Raw genomic sequence first — 24,784 nt, forward strand, 5'->3', positions numbered from 1 at the left:
ATGAACACGACCCTTAAGACTCAGTTGGGAAAACTGTCAGGAGACACATCTACATTGGGACAAAGTCCTGCCCATGGCACTATTAAGAATCAAATCAGGTTAGCCCCAACCAAGAAGACTGGATTCTCACACTACGAGATCCTATATGGGCAGCCACCACTACTCATCAAAGGATTACAAGGACACCTCAAGGAAATAGGTGAATTGACTCTGAGATAAGAGCTTTAGGTCCTAGGGACCACCTTTCAGACTCTCAAACAATGTATTAGGGAAGGGCTCCCTGTCAGTTTAACCATTCAATTTCATTCCTTTAAGCCAGGAGAGTCTGTCTGAGTAAACGAGTGGAACATGTAGCCCCTAAAAGCTATGGAGAGGCCCTTTTACTGTCACTTTGTCCACCTCCACTACAGTCAAGGTTGCCGAAATAACACCCTGGATACATCACAGCAGACTTAACCCCCCAGCTGCAGAGTAGGGATGTGTTCCAGACTCTTCTGAGCCCCTTAAGGCAACTCTCCGGAAGAAAATACCAGCTGTGCTGACAGACCAAGGGTAAGATGTCAGCCCCACTTTGGTCACACCAGAAGCTGACCAATCTACATGCAGCAGAAGCCTGAGGACAATGTCTCATCAGGATGGCACCCAAAACTCTTTTCCTTCTTCTCCTACTCTGCCATGCGTGTGGCACCAGTCTCTCCACTTTTCCTTCCCCTTCATGCGAAGGAACAGGACAGGGTCCAACATTGCCACTGGCTTCACTTCTGTAACTGGTCTACCCGAAGGACGTGCCCTAAACACCATACTCTGCACTCACTGGGGATTCTAATATTGGATGGGGTACATAGAGGTTAAATCTGAGAGCAGCCGACCCTGCCAAGAGCCTGAAAAGTCAGGGGAAACTTAGGTGTGTTGGTGATGGACTCAAATGGGTGAAGACATCCATAATCATGCAAAGGACCAAGCAGTTAGAGAAATTGTCCAATGGCTGCTTAATTCAACCACATTTAAGCTCACACTGTTTCCTAGGCCCCAAAGCCCACAAATGTATGATCAGCTAAAGGCCGTCTTGGGCCAAAACCTAGAGAAGAACCTCTTTGTTGAACTAGCTGAGAGGATAACCCATGAACTTCGTGTCACTAAATGCTGGGTTTGTAAAGGAGTACTCATGAGTGAACATTGGCCTTAGAAGGAAACTAGCCTAGATGCCTTTTACCTCCTCCAGTGGAATCATATGGTAGCTCTCATGAAGAGGGTTGACCGCCAAGCTACGTCCTCTACTCAGAAGTAGTAGGCGAAGAATGTCTTGGCAGGATACACTCAGTTAGTTAGAGAAATCCCATGTAAAAGAATACTATTTTAAAATCACATAGACCTAAACTTGTGGCCCAAGGCTCCTTCCTAATGTTGGGCCAATAAAACTGCAACAAAAGTCCTCATGCTATGGAGGTACCAGCCTCTAAACCAAAAGATGGAAAGAGACAGTTCTCTCTGACCCAGTCCTGGGTCCCAGCATCAAAAATGGGATGACCTTGCCTGGCCATTTCCTACTTGAACGAGTTCATGTCCAACTGCCCTTCCCCCACCTCAAGGACTCTCCAGGTAACATCAGTTGTTTCATAGCTTACCAGCCAATTAATGTTCTTCCTTATATCTTCAGCTTTGGAGGGATGGCAAGACTGTAAAACTGTTTGTTATATAACAATCAGGGCTCAGTCTTTGGATAAGAATCAGCTGAGCCGGTGCCGGCAACAATAAACGCTGCTCTCTGCTTAGAGCCTCGGTGTCCCTTCTCTCTGATTGAGAATCCCGCAGCACTGTGACCCTTCATTACCTTATAAACCCCCATCTCTCAGTATCTAGTATCTTGTCCTTTAGTGTCCATTTTTCTTTTCTTTTTTTCTTTATTTTTGGAACATCATGGGGAAAGCCTCCTGCCCAGACCTCGTGATCCAAATGTGTGGAGTGTGGGATTTTCAAGGAAGTTAAAAAGACAATTAGGGTGCAGTTGGAGCCTGTGTGTGGGGTGCGGAGTAAGTGTGTGTCCTGATAGAGCAGCAGAGGATAGGCTAGGATTCACTGAGTATCTGGGAGCAGCTCAGAAAACGGTGGAATCAGGCCTTGGGCGCTGCTGCTGAAACCTGCTCTTGCCCCAGGATCCCAATCTGGAATCTCGCGGGATCTCGGGAGTTCTAGGCGGCCAGAGAATGCTGGGAGGAGAAACGCTTGAGCGTCCTGGCTGCCTGAGACCCTTGGTTCCAGACCCATCCACAAGTTTTCTGGCTGGCCCACCTGTCAAGCAAACCCCAATTCTTGAAAGCCTTGCAACTTCCCTACCCCACTAGAAGTGCAGTGGTGCCACACCCCAGAGTACCAGCCAGGTAAGATGGGGGCAAATGGCTCCGGCTCAAAGGCGGTGAGAGGCAGACAAGAAGTAAAAGCTATTTTTAGCCAGACTCTAGCATACCAATAAATGTTATAGATTGAATGGATAAATAAATTAATGTTATGTTACATTGTTTACTCTTCCACTGAGAACTTTAGATTTGCAACATGAGAACCTGATGTATATCCTGTTTACAAGGTGCTTAGGGAGGGACTTCTCATGGTGAGTAGTTATTTATTTGTTTAATGCACAGAACATGAATCCAAATATTGTATTTTAAAGAGTAAACCACAGTACATACTTCGTATTGTGTTGATCTTATTTATCTATTTAAATATGATTATTTAATTTATCGTTTGTTTATCTTCTTTCTCTCACTAAGTTATTTTACATTGCCAGTGGATTAGTCAGGGAATGGAATAACATTTGATGAAGTATTCAAGTAAAGTTTATGGAAAATATGAAGATGAAGCTAGTTCTTGAAGAGGGGTGGTTAGCTAGGCAAAGAAGAAGTTATTTAGAATTTCAGGTAGAAGAAAACAGTGCACGCCACTGTGTAGAGTTTTATATGAAAATCGGCTGTTTTTTTCCTATATTTTTGTTTTATTCGTTCATTTACACATACATCTATTCAACAAGCATTCACAGTGCATACTATGTTCCAGGCCCCATGCTAAGCTTTTGTGATTCAGAATAAAATAATGCACAATTATCTACAGTTGTCTCCAAACAACCCCATTGTGGTCATGACATATGTGTAACAGATTTAATGTACACCTGCATTATGTATTAAATCCTCACGATCTATAGGAGCTCATCCATAAAAGAGGCTGTTATTGAGCAGATGCTGTAAACAAATGATGTAAAGCTAAGTGAAGAAGCACTGACAACTCTTGTGACTTACGGAGCCATTTAAAATGAGCAATGAGCCAAAGCAGAAGTCCTACAGAGAAAGAATCAATAATGAATACATTATCATGCATATTTCCCTAAGACAAGGATAATAATCATGTGGCATTCACTTCTGTTACTAAATAATTTTAAGGAGTCTTTTCTCCCTTCCCCATGGACACTAACATACCTATTTCTAGTATAAAATAGAGAGATCTTGACTGCTGTTAACACCATAACTCTGTTAGACTAGCTGCCAGTACATTTTTCAGACTCCATCGGCTCATTTAAACCTTCAGAAGGAGAATGGCAATTGAGCATGAGTTTTACATTAAAGCAGTACTACACTGACTAGAAGCAATGTGGCATTTCACCATTTCATCAACTGTGCTGTAGCCTGAAAACTTACAAAGGATAAATAAGTAAATTCCTTATATTCTCTCCCACCTTACTTTCATTCCCACATGGAACACTAACCTTATTTTTGTTACACTATTAAAAAGATTATTTTCATATTCTTTTAAATCACATCTTAAAAAATGATATTTTTATCCTTCTATCTATCCATGATTATTATTACTCACTATTGTTCTCTAGTATTTCCTTAATATATTATTTGGTAGGGAAGTTACATGTGCTCAATTAATGGTGGTGTCATAAAACTCAACTACATTCACTAGGGGAAAAAATTAAAGGAGAAAGAAAATAACAGTGCAGGCTATTCTAGCTACCTTTTCACTCATAGGCTTATTCCCTGGGTTGAAATGAAAAACATAATGCTGCTATTTCCTCAGCCAGTTTATGTTCTCTCTTGCCTTTCATAGATTGAGAACCAAATCTAGGCAGGAATATATCCTAGTGATTAAAAATATGTATGAATATATTTTAGATTGACAAAATGTTGATAATTGTTGAAGCTGGATGATGAATACATTGGCCTTCATTGTATTATTGTCTATGTTGTAGTGTATGTTTGAAATTTTACATACTACCATTAAAACTTAAACATGCATATCCACTCACATGGTCCTCCAAAGAATAAATGATTATTACAAAAATATCTGAGGAAAAATAAAATGTATTTTTCATTCTATGTGCTTTCTCAAACAAGTCATCCATTTTTTCTCCCTGGAAAAAATATAATCTGTTTTGTTGTTGATCTGGGGAGGAGAGTTGATTTAATCAGTTGAAAGGCCTTAGAAACAGTACTGAAGCTTGCATGAAAGAGAACGAAGTTCTGTCTGTGCGCTCCGTCAGTTCATTGCCACAGAGTTCCAGCCACACTTTTGATAGCCTGCCGTTTGGACTTCGGAGTCTCACCTGCATCTCTTGCAACTGCTTGATTCCATAATTTCTAGCATTACAAAAGTGAGGACGCATTATAAAATTTTAGAAATGTTATAAAATTCTTACATTTTTTTTCTAGATTCACATAGCCTAGACTGCATTTTAGATGGAGTTGGGCTAAAAAGTATGCATATAGGATAAAATTAAGAATTTTCAAATCATGCAAAGCATACAACAAACAACTTCCGTAGTTTAAGTGCATGCTGAAATTTAAGAATCACAAGCTAGAAAAGGAGACAAAAAAAATCTTATCAACAGAGGTCTGAATTTTCAAACCATTTTGCCTCTAAGATAACTTTTATTAAATCCGCAATAGTGACTTGGTGATGTCTAGAAAGTTATACACTTACATACAGGGTTCAAACCATTGTTTTTTTTTAATATTAAGTTTCAATTACCATAATATATATTAATAAAGTATGATTTTATGAGGGGTAAGCAGAGATGAATCTTATTGAGGCAGTGGGAGGTATAATTTCTGATGTTACCAACAAAAGATAAAAATATTTATGATTTGTCCTCACAGTATCTCTTGATTTTGCTGATGATAAGAAATTCAATAGACCTTATTTTACTTTGGCACTTCAGTTCCTGAAGATGGAAATTATTACAGTGCATTCCTCACCACCCAGCTTCAAAGAGAAATTTCACACATTCATGTAAATCTGTCTTCAGCATTGATAGACATTCAAATAAAATTTAAAAGAATAAACTGTCCCCTTATCACATATGGCAGTTGGCATCTCTGAGCACAGATAAACCAACACATTCTCTTCTAATTTGGCACCTGGTTATTATAGATTCAGGAAATAAATGTCATTCTTTCCTGTTGGCCATTGATTTCACTCAATCTAGGCAATTTTCCATCCTTCTCTCTTAGGATATACCCCTCAACATGCCTTCAAACTCTGGACAATATGAAGATAAGTCACATTACCTTTTACACCTCATTAGCTTTAACAAATACATAGCTGGCACTTACACAAACACCATCTTACCTGCTGTTCTGTTCCTCACTATATTGCTTTCCTGCTGTTTTTACAGGTGGAATTTAGGCAATGCTATTCTGAAATATATCATTGTTACTATATCGTTGTTACAGACATGCAGACACAAATCTGGGGACAAAAGTTAACTTGGAAAAAATGACAATCTGAATACCAGAAGTTCACATAGCATCAATCGGAAAATTAGTATACGTTTAGGACTGCCAACATCTGCCAAAATCATTGGAAAGATTACTCTTGTCTTCTTTCTACCCATATCATTGTTTTTCTTCTGAACATTTTATTGCCAATTTGGGCATATTTGTCAATGCACTGGAGTTCTCTCTCTCTCTCCTTTTTTTTAATAAGGGTAGAGTATGCTAACAGTAATAAAATACACAATACTTTGCTCCACCTTCACATATCACTTTGAGGTAGCCGTTTGACTTCTGTTACCACTTAGTGTTAACCTATTATGGTTATCAATTGTTGAAAACAAATTTTAAGTTGTCTCTTTTTAGGGTACAGTGAAAATGTGAAACCAGATATTTAATTCAAAAAATAGAGCCAGATGTAAAGTTAAACATAGGTCAACTCTTTTTAAAATGAATGAGCAACAAAATAAATAAAACTGCCTTGTCTTTCCTTTAATCAATTAACTAATTCATTTGTTAAGTAAATAATTATTCTTATCATGTGCCAGGGCCTGGGAATGCAATATCTTATAAGGCAGAAAGGACCCATATCATATGAAACTTACTCCTTGAAATGATGGGTTGAAACTGTGGAAATGGGATTTGTGAGGGTAGGTCAAAATTCTGTTGTTAAGGAAGGGCAGTAGTAAAAACAAGCTGTGCCATAGCCACCTAGATTTTATCTTCCTGGTCTTGCTAGTAGGACAGCCATTAATTCCAAAGTTAACCACAGGGTTGAGATTAAGTCTCACTATGGGCAGCAGTCTGACACAGAAAGAGCCAAGGTCTGAATGCAGGCTGATACTCCAAAGAACTGCCCTTTTTGCTATACTGCACCTCTCATCTTTTCTTCTTCCTTCTCCTAAACCCTATCCTCTGGGACTCTGTCATTAGCACATAGGGAGAATTTTCTGGGAAAATATTGCATCACCAGTAGCATTTCACCCCTGAAGAAAGTCTGGACAGAGATCATGGAACTTAAACAACTTAGCTGCTCCAGTGTTATGAAATCATTTAGTATTGGCTGATGTTATTAGAAATTTATATTATATCCCTTGCATTCTATATGATCTTCCAGATTTCCTTTTTTATCACATACTAAATGTGGCATTATTCACTTGACTTTATCAGGGAAACATACCCATTTCTACTTTATATTAAATGCTTCCCTGACAATGAAATAAACAAAAAAGCGATGAGTGAAAAATGCCCAAATCTTCTCATTGTTAAGTTGGCCTAAGAAAAAATCAACATGGTAGAACATGAAAACAATTGGAGTCAATGGCCATATTAAAAATTCTAGATTCTTTATTTCCAATGTTTCCATAAAAGCCTGGCTGAAGTTAAATTCTAATTTGAAAACAAGCCAAAAACAATGATGTCACTGGTAGTGGATGCCATTAAATTCCATCGAAAATTAATTTATATGTTAGCTAGAAATGAATAAATGTTGTTGTTGCTCTTCTGCCACTTAAGATTGGATAGTCACCATAGTCAATGTCACCCTTTCCCCCTTCCCCCCAAATACCTCATTATCTCCAGAAAAATTAAGCAAGTGTCTTCTTTCTTCCAGAAGGAAGGAACATGCCATTTTGTGTCTGTGGGTTGCTTCTTTCAGAGAGCAATCAATTATTGATTGTGTGAGCTTTCGTAAATAAAGCCACATGTAAGCAAGTGATTAATCATTCATTTCTGTTTCACCTTGATAGAACAGTACAATGATAACAAAAGCAAAATGTTGACTGTGTTTCCTGTTCATTCTGTGCAAGTTCAGCAGATGCATGCTCTTTAGAGTTGATAAGGATTCTTGCACTGTCAGCTGAGACATTTTGTGAGGAAATCACCCAGACAGGGAAAAATGACATTTTGAGAGTACCTACTGTGTATCATCTTTATATACTTATATGGGTTACTGTGGCAAACATCAGTATCTTCTTCCTTTTTATATAAAATAAGACTTATTGGACTAGTTCTAATCCTGACTGCATTATGTATTTACTTGCCATGTGAACTTGGATAAGTTTTTTAACCTTCAATTCTGTTTCCTCATCTCCAAAATAGGAATGATATAGGAAATTATTTCATAAGATCATTGTGAGAACACACAACACATACATTTTATCAAACAGGGTTCAACCAGAGAAGCAGAAGCAGTAGGAGATATAACTACATATACAGTAATGCATTTGTTACAGGAAATTGGTCTTACATAATTATAGGAGTTAATCAGTCCCTGTAAAACTGTTGTGCCCACATCTGGTGCAAGAGTTGAGTCCACAGTATAGTCATTCAGGAAAAGAAGGTAGATGAAAAGTGATGATCAAGAGCAGACCCACTAGCAAGAGCTGGAATCTCACTGGGGCCTAAGTCTTGTCTTATTGTCCCTGATCTTGGTGACAAAGTTATCTTGCATATGTTAGGGCCCTTTTTCACAGGGGTGAACATACACATCTCACCCGGACATGACAGAAGCTGTTGGTTGATCCTGAGAAAGGAAAGCATATTGCAGGCCCAGCCGCTCCTTCACAACAATGAGGTGAATTAGCTGATGAGCAGCAATGTATATCTGTGCTGCAGAAGTATGCTGATTCTCTTTTGTTTTCCAAATCTCTCAAGAATCTTCCTTGTGGGTTCTCTAAACAGAAACATGCAAGAAAATGAATTCTAGGAAATGTAGTTTATCCTAGCCAAATTGATACATTATAACCTCTCTCACATATGTATACATATGCCAGATATACAAGTATATTTGGGTATTTGGGTTTTCTTTGACTAACCCATGTCTTTTTTTTTTAATTTGCTTATTTTCACCCAGGAATTTAGTAAGATTCAGGACAAATTTTATGAGTGAACAGTGGTAGAGAAGAAGGCTTGTCAATTTAAAATGATTAGGTAGTCAGAACAAGTACTATAAAGTCAAAATTTATAATAAGTTTATTATTTAAAACAAAATTTAAAGCTACCAAAAATCTATTACAACTTGAAATTTCTAATCTTTGTAAACCTGAGGTGGTATCTATCTCTCTACCAATTAAGGTGAAGTGTACCCAAGAAATCCCACTTTCAGCTCCTTACATAAAAGGACCGGGAATGTAGTTCCAACTTCTGAGCACTTATTTTCCCAATCTTCCAGGAGAAAAGATTTTATTTTGAGGCAGATTCAGAGCCACTATATTTTTACTAAGGGAAGGCTTCTTTGCCATTAGGGACAGAGTAAACTTATTAACTACTCAATTAAGTTTATCTTCAGTTGAACAATTCACATACTCTGACAATGTCTTAAACTATTTCACCTTTCAAGATTGTTACTTTTATTCTTTGGTGAACAGTATTAGCTTTTGTTCTTGAACAGTAATATAGTGACTATTTAGAATTAAATTTCTTCTAACCTACTCTTAATATCTTTTGCATTTCCGCCCATTGCGCCTTGGAATCTTCATGGACTTGAAGAATGTCACTGCCAAAAGCCCTGAATGCTTAGTTAGAGCAGAGTATCAATATAGTCCATATAATATCAACAAAGATACTTAAAAGAAAAAAAAAATAACAACATATTCAGATCATATAGAATGGGATTAAGATTTGTTATCAGGTCTGTTATGGAGACTAGGACCTGTTTTTTTAGGACTAACCTTGGAGAACATTATTTTAGAAAATAGTGTGATGTCAATAGTTTGGAACTACCTAAAGAAATAGAATGATATGTACAGATATGCATGGAACAGGAGAAGGGAATTCCCAAAGGTAGTATGAGGAATGGCAAAGAGAAATGTCTTTATCACAAATGTTTGCCTAAGAACATTTGACATCTTGCTTAATGCATTTTACATTCTATCATCAATTGATGGTGGACCATGCTTTGTTTCTGGGAGTTTACCAAAAATAATAACTCAGACAATATTTGTTCCTGAACAATATGTTCTCCTAACAATATATTCTTGCATAGGCCAGAGTTGTTGAACTATTGTGTGAGAAATGAGTAATTGTCATATTTAGATAGTTTGGACCATATTTCATTTTGGTCCAAACCGAGTTACTCAAGGGCTTCAGTTGTGTTTACTTCTTGAATGTAGCAACTTAATGTAATCTTGTGTACCTTTCCAAACTTTTTCTTAATGCTTATCATTTTCTTAACTGTGAGTTTTAGATATATTCACCAGGTCTCATGTTTGTTACCTAGTATTGTGATTTCAAGAGAAATATGGTATGAAGGTATAAAGCAAAGCTATTTGAAACCACAAAATCCTGTTTATAGTGATTATAGGAGGAAAGAAACACAAAGTAACAACAACAAAAAGAAAACATGCAAACAAATATCATATTATACTATTGCTTACAAAAATCTATGAGATGTGTTGTTCAAAGAACTGATTTTTATGCAGCATATTATGACACAGAATACAAGTGACAATTTTCATTAGATGAGAACAAGTGAACACAGATGAAAAGTTTTATTCTGAAATAATTTCAGTTTTGCCTTGTTTATAGAGGTTTATCTGTTGGAACCAGTCAGATATTTCAGTGATAAAATGAGGGTTAAGAGGTTATGATTTGAAGCAAAATTTTAAAAAATGTTTAATTTAGCTGCTTTTTTACTGTTTTAATTCTATTTTAATGTCCCATTATTGTATTTTATATACATTCAGTATTTTTGAATGCTCATTTTAGACAATTGCTAGATATTGCACATGCATTACTTTGTTGAATCTTCACAGTATTCCCAGTAACTTACATAAAGGAGTAGTTTCACTCATTGCCAGGGTGTAAATTAATGATAAAATAAATTGAAATCAAAATTTTCAATACCATATAAGCTTTCATAGGGAGTCTTATCCTGTTTACTTAAAAATAAGGATTTGGGGTAATTGCTTAGTTAAAGTAATATATTTGCTCTTTTTCTTTAAAATTTCCCTCTTGGATCTCAAGTGCACAAGTTCAATTAATCCTATTTCTCAAATCATAGCATATTATGAATATTGGTTTGAGCAAGGCCATGCTCTTATTGCCGTTATCTGTGCCTTTTTGTTTCTATCATCTATTCCTATTTTCCTTCTCTTTCTTTAGGCAGTTATTCTAATATATTTAAGATTTGATTTTAGTTTATATTCTTGTAAATTATAAATTTTGTCTTGTATTCATATGCATTTACTCTAGTAAATGACATGTTACAGATCTCTTTTTTCATTTTTTCCCACTTAGTGTTATGTTTAAAACTTCAATCCACCTATATTGCTATGCATAAGACTAATCCATTGCTTCTAACTGTTCATGATAATTGTAATATTAATTACTATATTTTATCATTCTGCTCTCATATTGGTGAACACTGAGCTTTTTCTTAACTCCCCAATATTAAAAATAATTTTGTATTGAATATTGCTGAATATATTTGCCTTTGGGGCATGTTCTTAAAAGACAAAATACTGTGTGACAGGCTCTTTACAAAATAGTACTTGATGGGTCTCCAAATTACCAGCCTGTGCTTTCACCTGCAGTCCATGCTATCTTCAATATTCCTGCTTCTTGACCCAAAGTAATATTTTTCAGCTTTTAAATTTTTACCAATCCAAGAAATGTAAAGCGACTTCTCATTTTTATTTAGATTGCATTTTTATGGCTATTAAAATTTAAGCATGCCTTGATATTTTCATAAGCCTTTTTGAGAAAACCTTCTCAGTAATTATCTTGATTCTTTCTTTCACCTGATTTTCAGTTGTGCTTTTTATTTTATGTTGATTTGCAGGACTTCCATGTATATTATAGATATTAATGTTTTGATTTAATATTTAGCAAATAGCTTCATCCATTCTTAATTAGTTTTCTTATTAAAAGGTTAAGTATTTTTCATTTCTAATCAGTGTATTATAATTTTAATATACGTTTAGGTTAAATTTTTCCTTTCACTTAGCAGAGAGCCTATGAACCATTTAATTTGAGGTCTTTTAAATTTATCTGAGTCTGGGAAATTTATTCTCCATTAATATTACACTATTTCCTCTCTTTTTATTTTTCTCTTTAAAATATCCATACTATTTGGATGGTTATGCTTCTATTCTCTGTATTTCTTAATGTTTTGTTTTCTATATCTCTTTCCCCTCTCTCAATGTCTTCTGTAAAATTTATCCCATATGATTATTCAATCACAAATTCACTTTTTAGCTTTTCCATCTCATAATTTATCTCTTCTATTGTGTTCTTCATTTCATTTGCATCTAACATGCTAATATTTTCTTTTATTCCTTAAATATATTGATTGTAAATTATTCACTGCTTTAATAATTCTTCTTCAGAAGATACATGTTGTCTAGTTTCTGTTTTTCTTTTAAAGTACTTCCGTTCTTTACTTGTGTTATATTTGGGCCTGTGAGCTCCTATTTTCATGGAGCAGCTTTTTTTTCTTTTGGTAGTATGTATTGGGAAAGGACTAATGTCCCACTTCGTTCATTTTATACAAAAATATTTGATGTAAATATGTGTTACTAAGAAAAAAATTTAATTTTAATATATTATAGGTGTTTATTTTTGTTTGATAGTTTTAATTTTCTGAACTGGTAGATATATTCATAATAATATCTACTAAAATAGATCATATATTTGTACCAGGCCTTATGCTAAAGATTTAACCTACAGTATCAACTAGGTTTTTATTTAATGGCAATAATCAGATGAGTGCTTAGTACTGACGTAAATAAGAAAACTATTTGTTTAATACACAGATTCTGGAAGTAGGTCTTTGGGGGCTTTTACAAGCTGCAAAAACATCACAAAAGGATATTGTTCCTTTTCTCTTCTTTCAATTTAGCTTTTGAACTTTCATCCATAGGATGATGGTAGCTTCTATAATCCTTTTAATCAAAACCACTTTTGATATTCCACACAGGAATCATGGAGTAGGGCAAAAGATAAAGGGTCAAATAAGATGCCAAGTGAGTTTGTGCATTATATAAACTTTCCTGGCAACCTTGCCCAATATGTTTCTCTTATATCACATTGGCTAAACTTGAGTGACATATGCAGTTATACTTGACAAAGAAACTTGGAGGACCAAGATAGCAAGGAAGCTTCTCCACTTTCTAGCATCAGTGAAAAAACAGGAGACCAAGGCTTTGGAAGTCTCCATACACATTATTTAACGAGATTATTATAAAAACTCGGTAAAATATTTATATTGCATCTACTTTGGTGGATTTTAGAGTGAGAGAATATCATTCTTTGCCATTATTTCTGATCTTACAAAGACCAGCATCAGAAGAATGCCCTAAATAATGAAATTTTTAGTTGTGCTTGAGTCTAGGAAGCAAAGAATGGAAGCAGGAAAGACGTTTACCACAGGGTGGTCTTCAGCGGACAGCCTGCAAAGAAACAGGAACTTCAGTTCAGTATTTCAACTGCAAGAACTGAATTTTGCTAACAACTGAAGGGATCAAGGAAACAGATTCTTCCTTAGAATCTCCAGAAAGGAATGTAGTCCTGCCTAAACCTTGATTTTGACCCACTGAGTTCTGTCAGATTTCTGACATCCAGAACTTTAAAATAAAGATTAAATTGATTAAACTACAAATTATGTGACATTTTATTACAGCAGCAATAAAAAATCAATGCAGCCACACACAAAAAGTTAATTAGAAATATATTGGAAAAATAAATATAAAAATTACAAAAACTCTTAGAAGGCATAAATGAAAAGTTTTACATATTTCGATAAGCAAAGATTTCATAGAACACAAGAAAAGCATGAAACATAAAAAATAATAAAAATCAGATTTATCCAAATTAGAAATGTTTGTTCTTTAGTAGTCATCATTAAGAAATCAATAACATGGGTTTCAGATTGGTAGAAAATATTTACAATACCTGTTCTTGACAAAAACATGTAATAGATATATCAATTATATAATAGATATAATAGATACTCAGTAATAAGTAAAAACCAATTAAAATAGTTAAGTATTTGGTCAAAAGACATACAAACAATTATACGCAAAAAGTATATTCAACCTCACTTAACTTTTATAGAATTTAAAATTAAACCACAGTGGGATGCTATTACATATCTATTAGAATGACTAAAGTTATTGAGTGAATACGGCAAGTGTTGGTGAGATGTAGTGGAGCCAGACTATAGTACAATCTGGTTGGAAATGTAAAATGGTGCAACACTTTGGAAAGCCCTTTGTCAGTTTCCTGAAAAGTTAAGCATCTATCATAGATGCACACATTTCCCTTACTAGATATTTCCCCAAGGGGAATAAAAGCTATATCCACACAAACACTTGTACCGAAGTGTGTACAGAAGCTTATTAATAATAAAACTGAAAACTATCTAAGTGTCTATCAATAAGTGAATGGAAGAATAAAATATAATATAGCCATACAACCGGATACTTCTCAGCAATAAAAAGGAAATAGCTATGATACAGAAAACATGGATAAATTTCCCCAAGTCATTATGCTCACTGAAATAAGATGCAGAAAAACAAATGTATATACTACAAGATTCCATTTATATAAAACAATATATAGTGATAGGAACAGATCAGTATTTCTTGCTGCCAGGGTGAGAAGAGAGTTATGGACTGTGATGGACTAGGAAGACTCTTTTGAGGAAGGTGGAAACGTCTGTGTCTTGATGGTATGTGTCTGTAAGAACCCTTAAAATTGTATCTTTTAACTGCTTACAGTTTATGGTTTCCTTAGTAACATTGATATAGAAAAGATAAGAATGGATTTAGGTGGAAAGAGGGTAATTGTGAGCAAAAGAGTTTGCTAACTGGAATCTAATAACCCTGAGTACAAAACTTCCCCCCTAGAACTTGCTAGCTTTGAAGATTTAGAGAAGTTATTTAACTTAGAATTTTTAGCTTGATCATCTCTAATAACATGAAAAAATAATCGACAATGTTGTTTAAAATTTCAATAAGAACATGTTAAAGTGATTAACAAAGAATCATGTAAATCATGGATTCTTATATTTTTAAAACTTGCCTTTTTTTTTCCCCTGGGTGGTTGACACAAATTGTAAGTAATTTCAGATATCAATTTGCTTAATAATTTATAGTTTTACATAATTTAAAGCACTTCAAAATTTAAAAAGCCAATGTATTTTTATTAATAAATCTTACTGACATTTTATCTGTTTAAATGAACTTGCGAATCATTCCTCTCATTTTTTAGCTCGTATTCCTAATCTTTTCGTGTTCAGTCATCAAGATCTTATTTGTTTCTAATAGAATGAAATGTACTTAGTCTCCTTGATCACTGCCATGATCTGTGTCAGCCTTGTATTATTTTTCTTAAATATTAAAATCTGTTAAGAGTTGGAATCGAGCAATCATTTAAATATAGGAATGGGTTTCATATTGTCAGTAATATATTAAGCAACCATTGCATTTCCATCTGAGCTGCTGTATTCAGTGAATATACTTTTAATTCTGTGATTCAGATCTCACAGGGGCACCCATTAAATTATCTTTCAAGGCCTAATTTAAATAACAACTCTTGAAACTTTCCCTGGTCTTCTCTATGAAAAGAAGAATAGCACTGTAATTTAAGCAGTAAAACCTTAAAGATATCTAATCTATCTCCTTTATTTAGTAAATAGCTTTAGAGAAGTAAAATCACATGCCCAAAGGAAAACGACCATATCTTGTCAAAAGTAGGACTGGGATACAAGTTTATTATGCTCAGTACAATCCAGTAAAATATTCACTCACTACACTGTGTTGACATTTTTTACATCTTTGGAAAGATCTTTGCTTTTCCATTTATTTTTGTACTTAGCATGTACATTATTTACAGTACAGAATTTGATGTTGGGCATAAGAAACACTTCCAATTTTTGTGGCTTAAATAAGAGAGCTATTTTTTTCATCATTTTTCAAATCAGAGCCGAGCCATCTGGGGCTTGTTAGCTGATTTCCCTGTCTTTCCTCACTCGTGGTTTCCATTTTGGAGTACAAGATGACTGTTCATCTATTGTCACAGCCCAAAGAGTTTGAAAGGGTGAAAATGAGGAGCAGGCAAGCAATTTCCCTTGGTGACCATGCAGAAGTTGCACATAACACGTTGTCTCATATTCAGTTTGTTTCATGGTCACAACTAGATGCATGAGAAAGCACAAATTGGATCTCTAGCTAGGTGATTAATTCTTGGTAAAATCAAGAATTATATCATGACACGAAAGACATGAAGAATGCAAAGTAACAAATAATTAGCAGTGTCTGTCACAGAATGCTTTATATCAGTGACCTATAATTTTTTTTCTGGTGAACCCTGAATTTTGAAAAAGAAAGTGCCTTTCTCTCATTTGTAAGTTAAATTTACATATTTGCGAAGGTTATAAATTGTAGCGTAATACAAATATTGATTAAATCATGTTTTGATACTCAGTATCATCGTTAAAAATATATGAAAATGTCCTCCTCTAAGGATTGTTTTATATCTTTTTTCTCCTTAAATTTATATTACTATTCTACCTTATATTCTAATATATTTACATTTCAAGCCTTTTACTAATCGCTCTTTTTAGTATATTACAAAAACTATGTGTAAAGTTTGACTTTTTCTTTGCTCCTATGGTTTGAAGTTTAACTTTTTCCTAAGATATCCTAATCATTTTAAGTACATAATGCATAAAGTTATTTTACATTATTATAATTATTAGTTTTAAAAGTGTTTTTAAAATGCCTTAGATGCATAGGGTTATTTTCCTTTTAAAAACTGTCTGTGGATGAATATAACCAAATGCTCAATTGAGACATAATTGAGGATCAGTATAATTCCTATTTTTACATTATATGTATATAAATAATTATAAACCCATTCTAACAAAATGTAGATGAGTGGAAAGAATGTTAAAAAAGCAATGTCACTCAATTCTTTAGACACCTGAATCATTTGCCAGAAAATCACATGACATAGTATCACATATTTTGAATAATCTATCAATTGAAAGGTCTATGAGGTACTCTTTTAATTTACTGAAAGCAAGAATTTGGAAATCACATGATATATGAAAATATTTGTTACCATTTATTACTGGCATTCACTTTCTAGACACTAAATTGAAATTTTGAATCACCCCTTTTTTTTTTCTGACCTGAATGAATTTTATGCAATAAAGCAATTTGTATTTGTAGTATTAAAAAAAGTAGAGGTTAATATTTCTTTTGAAAAATGAATGAGAGAGACTGCTCAAGGGAAGGACAAGAAGAAACACTAGCTTATTCTCATGAAGGTTAAGTTTATACAAGCATTCATACAAGAATCAAGGGTCTGACAATGATTGTTTTGTTCCCTTAGAAAGTCTTTGTGTAACTCCAGGTCGCATGGAACCCTAATTTTAAGATTATTACTTTATAATATATTATTTGCTTACTATTTTTCAAAAAATGTTCTGTTTCAAAAGCTTTGTACAAACATATCCTTTTACTCACAAAATGCTTCCATATGACATTTTATGTAGCTGATACAGCATGTCCAACCAGGGTTACCTACTAGCATATGAGTGATTATGTCAAGGAAATGGTTCTTTATGTCAGTCTAAAGATATTGAAGAGAGATTTCTGTGTAAAAGGTAATAGACAAGAACATAAAGTTTTGAAGATCCCTTGCTTCTCTGTGGATGGCATGTTGAATATGTATACATATACATATACATATACATACATATATACACATTAAATATATTTTTCTTATAACCCAAACAATGTTGAAATGGGACAGCCAAACCCACACTTGGACTATTAAAATAAAGAGTGGTCTGGAGTCATTTTGAATGGGCATATTTCAAACTCTTTAAGAACTATAAAGTTTACACAAACTAAAAAATGATTGGAGTTTCCAGGGGAAGATCTATAAGTATGCCATCTCACTATCAAATAACCAGCCTCTGAGATTCTCTTATGACCATACTTCAAGGCTAGATGCTAGGCTCATGAAAAATGTGCAAGTGAGGTAAGAAGAAGGGCTGCTCAGTGAGACCCGGTAATCTATCAAGCCTACTGTTATCTTATCTTTGCTTTACTTACTGGTTATCTTATAACATATGTTCTTTTAATTAAAAGTAATGCATCTTCTCTTGTTTAACTAACAAGTATCTCCACCCACAGGGGTTTGAAGGCAAGAGAATAAGTAAACTATAAGAGAAGAACTAATTTCTTAACAGAAAAGTCATCTATAGGCCATAAAAGGATTTAAAACTTTCATCTGCTCTAGAAGATTTTAAAATACTTGAGGAAACATTTTTTTGTGTGTTTTTGGTTAGTTTTGTTTTCTTTATTTTTAAAATTTTTACATGTTCATCAAATATTCATTGACCCAGACCTTATTAGAAGCTAAGGCTATAATAGTAAACAAATGTACAGAAAGCTCCCATGGAGCTTACTCTCTAGTAAGAAATTCTCATGTGAGTTTATGGAGACAGTAGAGAATTAAATGAGTCAATTTATAGATTAATGGGTATATGTTTACTTAAAGCCAAATTTCTTATGTACAAAATCATGTAATGGTGAGGAAAGTACTGTTTTACGAGGCTAAGATGGATACATAAAGAGAGCTGTCCAGAGAGTCCTGATTTCAAATATTTTACCAGTTCTATAAACATATTAAGATCATATAATTTATTTAAAAAATAATAAATATGTATTTAATTTTTAACACACACACACACATATACACAATCTAAAGATTACCCCAGTTATATCAGTTCTATATTGAGATCTTCCAGTTTCCACTTTTGGTGATCTTGTGTAAATCTCTGAGCTTTGTTTTACTCATTATGTCAAAATAAAATATTAAGTCAACACTATATACCATTATACAGGTGCTACATAGCAGTATCTTCAGAAGCATTGTAAAGTATATGCTGTGCTATATAGCTATAGGGCTGCCATAACAAAATACCACAGACTGGGTGGCTTAAACAACAGAAATTTATGTTCTCTCACTTTTAGAGGCTAGAGGTTGCAGATCAAAGTCTCAGTTGATTTAGTTTCTCGTAAGGTATTTTTCCTGACTTGCAGACATTTACGTTATCCCTAGGACCTCACAGAGCATTCCTGTGTGCATATGTGCATTTGTGCGGAGAAAGAACTCCAATGTCTCTACTTATATGGAAACTAATCCTGTCAGAACAGGGCTCCGCACTTACGACCCCATTTAACCTTATATACCTCCTTAAATGTTCTGTCTCCAAATAAGGTCACATTTGGGAGTTGAGGCTTCAACATATGAATTTTGAGTGAACACAAGAATTCAGTCCATAATAACTATTACTAAGTACTACTGAATTGTAAACTTGTAATCGTTGGAGTGATGTCTATCCAATTACTAGTCAGATATTATAGCTCCTGGTAAAAGGCTTCCAATGCAAAATGTCAAGGAAAGCTAAGATTTAAAAAAATATATATGTAAATGACTGATATCAGGATGACATTAGATTTTTTTTTTAATTTGGAGGAGTAAAATATTAAGAAAAGTAAGGAGAGAAACAAGGATATAGCATTGTAAATCTCCTACCGACATAACCACGATGGATTCTCCCTGGTTGGTACTTTTAGTTTCATGGTTGGGTCTGTCTTACAGCCTGCTTAGAATATTGTGAGTATGAGTGAAGAGCATGGCCACATAAACCAGGATATCAAGATGAAGCCTAAGGAGTATGTAGTGTCTAAGCTAGGTTATCTTGAGAGAATACACAGAAATACCTATGGCTAAAAAAAAAAAAAAAAAAAAAAAAAAGGTATTAGCTGAAACATTTTCCATGTTGAGTGAAAAACTCAAGCAGTCAAGTAAAATTTTTCTCATTTCTCTACCATTTCTTCCTTTCACTATTTTGTAAATGTTAGAACCTTAATCAGCAAATATGAAAAAGACAAAAAGTTGAAACAAAGGAAAGGTAGAATCTGACTATATCCCATTTTTCAAATTGGGGAACTGCTTATTAGAGGTTATAGTCAGGGAAATGCAGAGAGAAATATTTCATATGAGTGAAGTTTGGGGTTTTCAGTATTTTTTATTTTTTATTGATTTGTGCATGTTTTCTTTTTTCATCGAAGTAAAATTTACATAAAATAAAATAAATTTCTTGAGTTGGTTTAATGAGTAAGTGAAGTTTGAAAAATTGTTTAATTCTTGTAACTACTATGCAAAATAAAATATAAACCACTTTCTTACCCTATAAAGTTCCCTCATACCACATTTTAATCAGTTCCGTTTCCCTGCCCCAAGAGGCAACCACACTCTGTTATTTAACTTAACCTGTTCATGATCTACGTATGTGTAGAATAGAATCATGTAGAACCTTTGTGCCTGGCTTCTTTTGATCAATGTAATATTTTTGGAACTTGATCCATATTTTTGTGTATCATCAGTCCATTCCTGTAGATAGTTGAACATATAACATACAATACATTATTCTTTCTTTTGTTTATGGATGCTTACATTGTTTCAGATTTGCTTCATTTACATTCTTGTATAAGTTATTATGTGGACATATAATTTCATTTCTTTTTCAATTAGCAGAGAAAATTTTTATCAATTCTCATATATGAAGTATTTATATTATAATTTTTGTTTCATCAATTAATTTTTTACTCACTCAAAATCGAGAAAATATCTTTCTATGTTTCTTTCTAGAAGCTTTATATTTCTAACTTTTTCATTTATACCCATAATTCATCTCATATTAATTTCTGGGCATATACTTTGATAGAAATTAAGATTTATTTTAATACATACAGTTGTGCAGTTTTTCATTACCATTGTTAAAAAGATTTTTGTATCTCTTGAATTGATGCAGTTCTTCCATCAATAATCAGTTGTCTAAGTGTATTTCTGTATTTTGTCTTATTCTAATTATATTTCTTAGTTATTGTAGCTATATAATAAGTCTTGTAATTAAGTAATAATTATCCCAATTGTTTTATTTTTAAGATTGCTTTTGCTATTATAAATTTTTACATTTTCATATAAATTTTGAATTTATTCTGAGAAAATGTTCATAAAAATTCTACCGACATTGCATTGTGTTAGAGTAAATTTATCAACTAATTTGAAGGGAATCGACATTTTAGAAGTACTGAAAAAACTCTTAGCTATTACATTTTCAAATATATCTTTAGTAAAATTCTCTGTCTTTTGAAAAAAAAAATTCTATATTTTTACCACTTGATATGATCCCACCTATTGCCCGTGTTTTTTTTGCATTCCTTCTTCATATTTTCATTTGTTTGTTCATTTCATTACAGATAATTTTTATTGACTTGTCTTCAAGTTCATTGAAACGATATTCTACTTTTTCTGTTGTCTATTCAGTAGACCATGATATCACTTTAAAATGAATTATTTTTAGATTGCATATGGTTTTTGAAAATACTTTCTTTGTTACTTCTGTAATTTTTCATCAATGTGTACATAGTTTCTAACTTTTCCACCTTTTTCTTTAACATATTTAATCATTATTATTTAAAAGTTTCTGTCAGTTCTAAAATAGGGATCAACTTTGGGTCTGCTTCTGTGCCACTTAACAATATACTGACTGCCTCTCAGCTCCAAATCTCTTGTATATTGTTCTGCTTATGAAATGGGAGCTAGAATCTTTGAACATTTCTCATTTGCTAGCTGACATGGTTGAGCAGCATACTGAATATCCAATGATGCTAACTTGCAGTGAGGTTCACTGCACTACCAACCGTAGCAGCTTACCAATAAGTTATGCAAGCATCTTCTCATTAGCTCAGCAGCAAGCCTATGGATGATTCCTGCAGAGTTTTATTGATACCTCAGCAGGCAGTTTCCTGTTTGCCTACTTCTGCCTGTATAACCACAGCAGACTTTTCTGCCACTGAGTAGCTCTAGACTCATCACCTCTAGTGAGATCTGAATCTAAGCCATATATAGAGAAATTTCTTTAAAGATTTCCCTTCTTTTAGTGTTTGAGTATTCAACTTCAGCCATATTGATAATGCAGTTCCCTACATCTGATATTTCTTTATTTTTTAAATATTTATTTTATTTGGTGTATAGTCTTACATTGGTTATATTAGTTTCAGGTGTACAGTATAGTGATTTGACATTTTTATATATTATGATGTGATCACCCTATTAATTCTAGTAATTATCTGTCACCAACTGTCACCATGTAAATTTACCACAGTATTATTGACTATATTCACTTTCCCCTATTCACCAATCCCCCTACCTGCTTTCTTCTGGTAACCATTCCTGTGGTCTCTGTTACTGTAAATCTGTTTTTGTTTTGTTTTGCTTTGATTTTAGGTTCCATATATGAGTGAAAGCATATGATATTTATCTTTCTCTGCCTGACTTATTTCATTTAGCATAATACCCTCTGTATCCATTGTCGTTGCAAACAGTAAGATCTTATTCTTTTTATTGCTGCGTAATTTTCCATTGTAATTGAATGGTGTTTTACACACACACACACCACATCTTCTTTATCCATTCATCTATTGATGGATGCCTATGTTGCTTCCATACACACACACACACGTATGTGTGTGTGTGTGTGTATACACGTGTGTGTGTATATATATATTCTGGCTACTGTAGATAATGCTACAATGAGTTCTGTTTACACATACTAGTTAATCTCTGTTAGTAGTTAACAAATCTTATAAACTCTCTCTGTTGAAATGTGCGGTATAGTTTCTATCTCTCCACAGGATTCCGCCTGATATAGAATTGGTAGTAATAGTAGCCCCAGGAGGTAGACCCACAGAGATGAGATTTGGGGATTGCTTTTGTTGGATCCTTGGATTTTGACACATTGCTAATTTCTTTGGTAGTTAAAAATGGGATACTAATAATCTAGGACATTCCATGACATAATAATTAATCATCAGTGTTTTATTGTGATGATATTCCAATTAAAGCAAGTGACTTGGAAGTCTAATGACTACTCACTTGACTGTTATGGAGGCAGTGATGACTACAGGAACCTGTGAAAACTGATGTATGAGATAGATTTATCTGTGTGCACTGCAAGACTTATAGAACGCAAGTGACAATCTCAGGCCCTTTCACTCACAGCTCTAGTCACAGTATGAAAATAGAGCACTTTCTTGAGAGGCTACCAGTATGACATTGCTGGAAAATTAAAGACAAAATGTAAAGATAGAAATCAAAGAAAAAAATGTAATTGTGTGACATACTAAGTCATGTTTTTAGTTGAATTTGTTACCACCAGTTAGAGCATAGATTGGAAAAGAGAAAAACTAGGAATGAGAACATCTGGTGAACCTAGGCAAAGCGGACAATCTTCATCTTCTCTGTCGCTCTGAGCTTCACTTGTCAGTAAAAGTAGATTGTCCTGCGTCTGAGGAGACTGGACTTTCTTTGCTTGCAAATCCTATGTCCGTTGGAGGGGATGGATGCCAGTTCTACTTAAGATATAACATAATCACTCCCTTTTACAGTTAGACCCACAACTAGTGTCAAATCTCACAGTGTTTTAAGGGGAAAGATTCACACTATGACCCAGAAGGAAATACCTTAAATACCAAAAGAATTTCAAGACTTTAATATTATATCTGGCGAATATGTTAGATGAAGGAGTAAACAAATACTATTTATGTAAGTGAACTTATTAGAGATTCTGAATTTAGTGCATTATCTTGTGTACTGAGGATGACTCAGGTGGTTTATTATTTGGTTGACTGAAACTTGGATTCAGTGTTGCCCAGATTTAATGAGCTCGAGATGGTAGAGCTTACCTGGTATGCTATGAAGGAAGGAATCCAAGGGCTTAAACATATAATAATGTGAGAGTCGTGATATATGACCTGCATACCCACAGTGTTCTATATGAAGGGACAGAAGACAGTCCTTTTCAATGAGGCATTAAAAATTCATAAATGAAGGGAGCATCCACATCCTTGAAAAGCCCTCTATTTACTCTCCTGTGTAGGCTAAATATGACCATTTGGGATAATGGGTTTCTTGAATTAAATGTTATTATTGGTTCCCAGAATAGGAGAGGCTATGTGGCAACACTTTACTGCCAAAATCAAGGTGCTCATATCTACTGGTAATAAGAATGACTCAGCTAGCAGAATATTTTTCAGTGTCTAATTAATTACTATGTCAATAGGAATGGAGGAGATGAGTAGCCTACTAGTGTGTGTGTGTGTGTGTGTGTGTGTGTAGTTATAGTTATTCTAGTAATATTGTTAATGGGTATTTAAATCAAGATCTTTGAAATATTCTACATTTTTTTCCAAATTATTCTTGCTATCAAAATTATGTTGGTTAAAAAATTGGCCCTAGTAAGGTTCTTTAGTATGTCTGTATTTTGTACTTTCAATTTTAAGTAGATCTACTCATTTGACTTGATTTATTGCTGGAAGCAAGATAATAGAAATTCTTATAATAAAAAGACATCTTAAATTCCCTTTATAACTATGAGAAGATAAAACTATAGCATAATTAAGATAGACATGGGCTATATGTGAAAACAGAGTTGATTCTGCTGCTCAATGTCATAACAAAAAACTGTTATATACTAATCCTTTGTTCAAATTAAACAGTATTTACAGAGTATCTATGATGAATTCAACACTAGGATGTGTGATATTCAGTATGTATATGTAAATAAAATCCACAGATTCTCCTCTTAAGGCTTGTGCATTATATTTGGGAAGATAATCAGTAAATAATAATCATTTCATGTATGTTATATTTATGCATTATATACATAGTACATGTATATGCAATATAATTATTACATGATACTATATATGCACATTACACATCATTACATACATCTGTATGTGCTTTCAGCTCTGCTGCAACCTTGCCTTATATTAACATATAACAGAGCAGATTGTTATCTAAGGGAAAGACAGGGAAATAAAGGTGATAATAAAACAAAACAAAACAAGCCATAAAATGCATTGTAAATAGTATTCATATACTAGGACACTAAATTGAAAAACAAGTATATAGTTAACTTGATACCAGAG

General features: G+C 33.8%; 1 long non-coding RNA gene across 1 annotated transcript in view; it reads left to right on the forward strand.

The window, feature by feature from the left end:
* The first annotated feature begins 2,252 nt into the window (after window positions 1-2,252).
* LOC118606659 overlaps window positions 2,253-24,784 on the forward strand; it is a 144,772-nt gene continuing 122,240 nt past the window's right edge. The window contains exons 1-2 of the long non-coding RNA XR_004952571.1: window positions 2,253-2,378; window positions 2,542-2,605. This is a non-coding gene — a long non-coding RNA (uncharacterized LOC118606659). The remainder of the gene's footprint in view (window positions 2,379-2,541; window positions 2,606-24,784) is intronic.

This window comes from Rousettus aegyptiacus, unplaced genomic scaffold (genome assembly GCF_014176215.1).
Source record: "Rousettus aegyptiacus isolate mRouAeg1 unplaced genomic scaffold, mRouAeg1.p scaffold_m13_p_8, whole genome shotgun sequence".
NCBI classification, from domain to species: Eukaryota; Metazoa; Chordata; class Mammalia; order Chiroptera; family Pteropodidae; genus Rousettus; species Rousettus aegyptiacus.